The 7990-nt window shown below is 22.7% G+C and overlaps 1 protein-coding gene across 1 annotated transcript in view; it reads right to left on the reverse strand.

The window, feature by feature from the left end:
• LOC133630282 (zinc finger E-box-binding homeobox 1-like) overlaps nucleotides 1-7990 on the reverse strand; it is a 280408-nt gene that overhangs the window by 171868 nt on the left and 100550 nt on the right. The window lies entirely within an intron of this gene.

Genomic DNA, 7990 nt, shown 5'->3' on the forward strand with positions numbered 1-7990 from the left:
AAAAAAATAAAAATAATTATAGACAGATTTGAAAATGATGTAGAGATTTAAGTGTTGAAAACATTTATATATGATTAATTATTTTAAACACTTTTATGAGTGGAACCCTTTTGGATCCCTAAGCATTTTAAATGTGATTTTTTTTTTTCAAAAACTGTCATTTAAAAAAATAATAATAAAACTGAATTATTGATCTATTTAAGGTTCTAATTAATTTACATCAAATATTACACTTTTATTTATGTTTTGGGAAAACTTGTGCTTAGTATAAAAAACAGTTTTCATAAAAAAAAGTTTAGACAAAAAGGGAATAACAAAAATAAAAACTTATAACCAACAGGTGACTCTAGATTAAAAAAAAGGGCAATTATTTTTTATTGTAATTTTTTACGATCCCTAAGAATTTGTGGGATTTTTTTTTAAAAAAAGCCATTGCTCAAAAAATAATAAATCAAAATCAAAGTTATGAATTATTGACATATTTAAAGTTCTAATTACTTCACATCAAATATTACACTTTGAACATTTGTTGGGGGAAAATGTTGCATATTTTGTGTTTTTGCCATAAAAAATGTCTCTTTAACAAAAAGGACAAAAAAATATAAAAATAATTATAGACAGATTTGAAAATGATGTAGAGATTAAGTGTTGAAAACATTTATATATGATTAATTATTTTAAACACTTTTATGAGTGGAACCCTTTTGGATTCTTAAGCATTTTAAATATGATTTTTTTTTTCAAAAAAAGTCATTGTTAAAAAAATAAAAAATAAACTGAATTATTGATCTATTTAAGGTTCTAATTAATTCACATCAAATATTACACTTTTATTTATGTTTTGGGAAAATTTGTGCTTAGTATAAAAACATTTTTTCATTAAAAAAAAGTTTAGACAAAAAGGGAATAACAAAAATAAAAACTTATAACCAACAGGTGACTCTAGATAAAAAAAGGTCAATTTTTATTGTAATTTTTTTTTACCATCTCTAAGAATTTGTGGGATTTTTTTAAAAAATTTTTAACTGCCATTGCTCAAATAATAATAATGAATCAAAATCAATGTTATGAATTATTGACATATTTAAGGCTCCGATTACTTCACATCAAATATTACACTTTGAACATTTGTTGGGGGAAAATGTTGCACATTTTGTGTTTTTGCCATAAAAACTGGCTCTAAGAAAAAGGACAAAAAAAATAATTATAGACAGATTTGAAAATGATGTAGAGATTTAAGTGTTGAAAACATTTATATATGATTAATTATTTTAAAAACTTTTATGAGCGGGACCCTTTTGGATCCCTAAGCATTTTAAATGTGATTTTTTTTTTCAAAAACTGTCATTGTTAAGAAAATATATATATAATAAAACTGAATTATTGATCTATTTAAGGTTCTAATTAATTCACATCAAATATTACACTTTTATTTATGTTTTGGAAAAATTTGTGCTTAGTATAAAAAAGTTTTCATTAAAAAAAAGTTTAAACAAAAAGGGAATAACAAAAATAAAAACTTATAACCAACAGGTGACTAGATTAAAAAAAAGGTCAATTATTTTTTATTGTAATTTTTTTACCATCTCTAAGAATTTGTGGGATTTTTTAATTTTTTTTAACTGCCATTGCTCAAATAATAATAATGAATCAAAATCAATGTTATGAATGATTGACACATTTAACATTTGTTGGGGGAAAATGTTGCATATTTTGTGTTTTTGCCATAAAAAATGGCTCTTTAACAAAAAGGACAAAAAAAATAAAATTAATTATAGACAGATTTGAAAATGATGTAGAGATTTAAGTGTTGAAAACCTTTATATATGATTAATTATTTTAAACACTTTTATGAGCGGGACCCTTTTGGATCCCTAAGCATTTAAAATGTGATTTTTTTTTTTCAAAAAAAGTCCTTGTTAAAAAACAATATATATAATAAAACTGAATTATTGACCTATTTAAGGTTCTAATTAATTCACATCAAATATTACACTTTTATTTATGTTTTGGGAAAATTTGTGCTTAGTATAAAAAAAAGTTTTCATAAAAAAAAAAGTTTAGACAAAAAGGGAATAACAAAAATAAAAACTTATAACCAACAGGTGACTCTAGATTTAAAAAAAGGTCAATTATTTTTTATTGTAATTTTTTACGATCCCTAACAATTTGTGGGATTTTTTTTTTTCAACATGCCATTGCTCAAAAAATAAATCAAAATTAATGTTATGAATGATTGACATATTTAAAGTTCTAATTACTTCACATCAAATATTACACTTTGAACATTTGTTGGGGGAAAATGTTGCATATTTTGTGTTTTTGCCATAAAAAATGTCTAACAAAAAGGACAAAAAAATAAAAATAATTATAGACAGATTTGAAAATGATGTAGAGATTTAAGTGTTGAAAACATTTATATATGATTAATTATTTTAAACACTTTTATGAGTGGGACCCTTTTGGATCCCTAAGCATTTTAAATGTGATTTTTTTTTTCAAAAAAAGGAATTGTTAAAAAAAAAAAAAAAAAAACTGAATTATTGATCTATTTAAGGTTCTAATTAATTCACATCAAATATTACACTTTTATTTATGTTTTGGGAAAATTTGTGCTTAGTATAAAAAAAAGTTTTCATTAAAAAAAGTTTAGACGAAAAGGGAATAACAAAAATAAAAACTTATAACCAACAGGTGACTCTAGATTAAAAAAAAAAAGGGCAATTATTTTTTATTGTAATTTTTTTACGATCCCTAAGAATTTGTGGGATTTATTTATTTTTTTTAACTGCCATTGCTCAAATAATAATAATGAATCAAAATCAATGTTATGAATGATTGACATATTTAAAGTTCTAATTACTTCACATCAAATATTACACTTTGAACATTTGTTGGGGGAAAATGTTGCATATTTTGTGTTTTTGCCATAAAAAATGGCTCTTTAACAAAAAGGACAAAAAAAATAAAAATAATTATAGACAGATTTGAAAATGATGTAGAGATTTAAGTGTTGAAAACATTTATATATGATTCATTATTTTAAACACTTTTATGAGCGGGACCCTTTTGGATCCCTAAGCATTTTAAATGTGATTTTTTTTTCAAAAAAAGTCATTGTTAAAAAAAATAATAATAAAACTGAATTATTGATCTATTTAAGGTTTTAATTAATTCACTTCAAGTATTACACTTTTATTTATGTTTTGGGAAAATTTGTGCTTAGTATAAAAAAAAGTTTTCATAAAAACAAAGTTTAGACAAAAAGGGAATAACAAAAATAAAAACTTATAACCAACAGGTGACTCTAGATTTAAAAAAAAAGGTCAATTATTTTTTATTGTAATTTTTTCACAATCCCTAAGAATTTGTGGGATTTTTTTGATTTTTTTTAACTGCCATTGCTCAAATAATAATAATGAATCAAAATCAATGTTATGAATTATTGACATATTTAAAGTTCTAATTACTTCACATCAAATATTACACTTTGAACATTTGTTGGGGGAAAATGTTGCATATTTTGTGTTTTTATCATAAAAATGGCTCTTTAACAAAAAGGACAAAAAAAATAATTATAGACAGATTTGAAAATGATGTAGAGATTTAAGTGTTGAAAACATTTATATATGATTAATTATTTTAAACACTTTTATGAGTGGGACCCTTTTGGATCCCTAAGCATTTTAAATGTGATTTTTTTTTCTCAAAAAAAGTAATTGTTAAAAAAAATATATATAATAAAACTGAATTATTGATCTATTTAAGGTTCTAATTAATTTACATCAAATATTACACTTTTATTTATGTTTTGGGAAAATGTGTGCTTAGTATAAAAAAAAGTTTTCATAAAAAAAAAGTTTAGACAAAAAGGGAATAACAAAAATAAACACTTATAACCAACAGGTGACTCTAGATTTAAAAAAAGGGCAATTATTTTTTATTGTAATTTTTTACGATCCCTAAGAATTTGTGGGATTTTTTTTTTAAATGCCATTACTCAAAAAATAATAAATCAAAATCAAAGTTATGAATGATTGACATATTTAAAGTTCTAATTACTTCACATCAAATATTACACTTTGAACATTTGTTGGGGGAAAATGTTGCATATGTTGTGTTTTTGCCATAAAAAATGGCTCTTTAACAAAAAGGACAAAAAAAATAATTATAGACAGATTTGAAAATGATGTAGAGATTTAAGTGTTGAAAACATTTATATATGATTAATTATTTTAAAAACTTTTATGAGTGGAACCCTTTTGGATCCCTAAGCATTTTAAATGTGTTTTTTTTTTTTCAAAAACTGTCATTGTTAAGAAAATATATATATAATAAAACTGAATTATTGATCTATTTAAGGTTCTAATTAATTCACATCAAATATTACACTTTTATTTATGTTTTGGGAAAATTTGAGCTTAGTATAAAAAAAAGTTTTCATTAAAAAAAAGTTTAGACAAAAAGGGAATAACAAAAATAAAAACTTATAACCAACAGGTGACTCTAGATAAAAAAAAAAAGGTAAATTATTTTTTTATTGTAATTTTTTACGATCCCTAAGAATTTGTGGGATTTTTTAAAAAAAAAAGCCATTGCTCAAAAAATAATAAATCAAAATCAATGTTATGAATTATTGACATATTTAAAGTTCTAATTACTGCACATCAAATATTACACTTTGAACATTTGTTGGGGGAAAATGTTGCATATTTTGTGTTTTTGCCATAAAAATGGCTCTTTAACAAAAAGGACAAAAAAAATAAAAATAATTATAGACAGATTTGAAAATGATGTAGAGATTTAAGTGTTGAAAACATTTATATATGATTCATTATTTTAAACACTTTTATGAGTGGGACCCTTTTGGATTCTTAAGCATTTTAAATGTGATTTTTTTTCAAAAACTGTCATTGTTAAGAAAATATATATAATAAAACTGAATTATTGATGTATTTAAGGTTCTAATTAATTCACATCAAATATTACACTTTTATTTATGTTTTGGGAAAATTTGTGCTTAGTATAAAAAAAAAGTTTTCATTAAAAAAAGTTTAGACAAAAAGGGAATAACAAAAATAAAAACTTAACCAACAGGGGACTCTAGATTAAAAAAAAAAAAGGGCAATTATTTTTTATTGTAATTTTTTACGATGCCTAAGAATTTGTGGGATTTTTTTATTTTTTTTTAACTGCCATTGCTCAAATAATAATAATGAATCAAAATCAATGTTATGAATGATTGACATATTTAAAGTTCTAATTACTTCACATCAAATATTACAATTTGAACATTTGTTGGGGGAAAATGTTGCATATTTTGTGTTTTTGCCATAAAAAATGGCTCTTTAACAAAAAGGACAAAAAAAATAATCATAGACAGATTTGAAAATGATGTAGAGATTTAAGTGTTGAAAACATTTATATATGATTAATTATTTTATACACTTTTATGAGTGGGACCCTTTTGGATCCCTAAGCATTTTAAATGTGATATTTTTTTTCAAAAACTGTCATTTAAAAAAATAATAATAAAACTGAATTATTGATATATTTAAGGTTCTAATTAATTTACATCAAATATTACACTTTTATTTATGTTTTGGGAAAATTTGTGCTTAGTATAAAAAAAAAGTTTTCATTAAAAAAAAGTTTAGACAAAAAGGGAATAACAAAAATAAAAACTTATAACCAACAGGTGACTCTGGATTAAAAAAAAAAAGGGAAATTATTTTTTATTGTAATTTTTTACGATGCCTAAGAATTTGTGGGATTTTTTTTTATTTTTTAAAAAGCCATTGCTCCAAAAATAAAAATCAAAGTTATGAATTATTGACATATTTAAAGTTCTAATTACTTCACATCAAATATTACACTTTGAACATTTGTTGGGGGAAAATGTTGCATATTTTGAGTTTTTGCCATAAAAAATGGCTCTTTAACAAAAAGGCCAAAAAAAATAAAAATAATTATAGACAGATTTGAAAATGATGTAGAGATTTAAGTGTTGAAAACATTTATATATGATTCATTATTTTAAAAACTTTTATGAGTGGAACCCTTTTGGATCCCTAAGCATTTTAAATGTGATTTTTTTTTCAAAAACTGTCATTGTTAAGAAAATATATATATAATAAAACTGAATTATTGATCTATTTAAGGTTCTAATTAATTCACATCAAATATTACACTTTTATTTATGTTTTGGAAAAATTTGAGCTTAGTATAAAAAAAAGTTTTCATTAAAAAAAAGTTTAGACTAAAAGGGAATAACAAAAATAAAAACTTATAACCAACAGGTGACTCTAGATTTTAAAAAAAGGGCAATTATTTTTTATTGTAATTTTTTTACAATCCCTAAGAATTTGTGGGATTTTTTTTTTTTTTTCAACTGCCATTGCTCAAATAATAATAATGAATCAAAATCAAAGTTATGAATGATTGACATATTTAAGGCTCCGATTACGTCACATCAAATATTACACTTTGAACATTTGTTGGGGGAAAATGTTGCATATTTTGTGTTTTTGCCATAAAAAATGTCTCTAACAAAAAGGACAAAAAAAAAAATTATAGACAGATTTGAAAATGATGTAGAGATTTAAGTGTTGAAAACATTTATATATGATTAATTATTTTAAACACTTTTATGAGCGGGACCCTTTTGGATCCCTAAGCATTTTAAATGTTTTTTTTTTTTCAAAAACTAATTGTTAAAAAAAATATATATATAATAAAACTGAATTATTGATCTATTTAAGGTTCTAATTAATTTACATCAAATATTACACTTTTATTTATGTTTAGGGAAATTTGTGCTTAGTATAAAAAAAAAGTTTTCATTTAAAAATTTAGACAAAAAGGGAATAACAAAAATGAAAACTTATAACCAACAGGGGACTCTAGATTAAAAAAAAAAGGGCAATTATTTTTTATTGTAATTTTTTACGATGCCTAAGAATTTGTGGGATTTTATTATTTTTTTTAAAAAAAAGCCATTGCTCAAAAAATAAATAAAAATCAAAGTTATGAATTATTGACATATTTAAAGTTCTAATTACTTCACATCAAATATTACACTTTGAACATTTGTTGGGGGAAAATGTTGCATATTTTGTGTTTTTGCCATAAAAAATGTCTCTAACAAAAAGGACAAAAAAATAAAAATAATTATAGACAGATTTGAAAATGATGTAGAGATTTAAGTGTTGAAAACATTTATATATGATTAATTATTTTAAACACTTTTATGAGTGGAACCCTTTTGGATCCCTAAGCATTCTAAATGTGATTTTTTTTTCTTCAAAAAAAGTCATTGTTAAAAAAAAAAAAAAAACTGAATTATTGATCTATTTAAGGTTTTAATTAATTCACATCAAATATTACACTTTTATTTATGTTTTGGGAAAATTTGTGCTTAGTATAAAATACAAAAGGGGAATAACAAAAATAAAAACTTACAACCAACAGGTGACTGTAGATAAAAAAAAAGGTCAATTATTTTTTATTGTAATATTTTTACGATCCCTAAAAATTTGTGGGATTTTATTTTATTTTTTAACTGCCATTGCTCAAAAAATAATAATGAATCAAAATCAATGTTATGAATGATTGACATATTTAAGGCTCCGATTACGTCACATCAAATATTACACTTTGAACATTTGTTGGGGGAAAATGTTGCATATTTTGTGTTTTTGCCATACAAAATGGCTCTTAACAAAAAGGACAAAAAAATAAAAATAATTATAGACAGATTTGAAAATGATGTAGAGATTTAAGTGTTGAAAACATTTATATATGATTCATTATTTTAAACACTTTTATGAGTGGGACCCTTTTGGATTCTTAAGCATTTAAAATGTGATTTTTTTTTTCAAAAAAAGTAATTGTTAAAAAAAATATATATAATAAAACTGAATTATTGATCTTTTTAAGGTTCTAATTGATTTACATCAAATATTACACTTTTATTTATGTTTTGGGAAAA

This window comes from Entelurus aequoreus, linkage group LG15 (assembly GCF_033978785.1).
Source record: "Entelurus aequoreus isolate RoL-2023_Sb linkage group LG15, RoL_Eaeq_v1.1, whole genome shotgun sequence".
In the NCBI taxonomy this organism is placed as follows: domain Eukaryota; kingdom Metazoa; phylum Chordata; class Actinopteri; order Syngnathiformes; family Syngnathidae; genus Entelurus; species Entelurus aequoreus.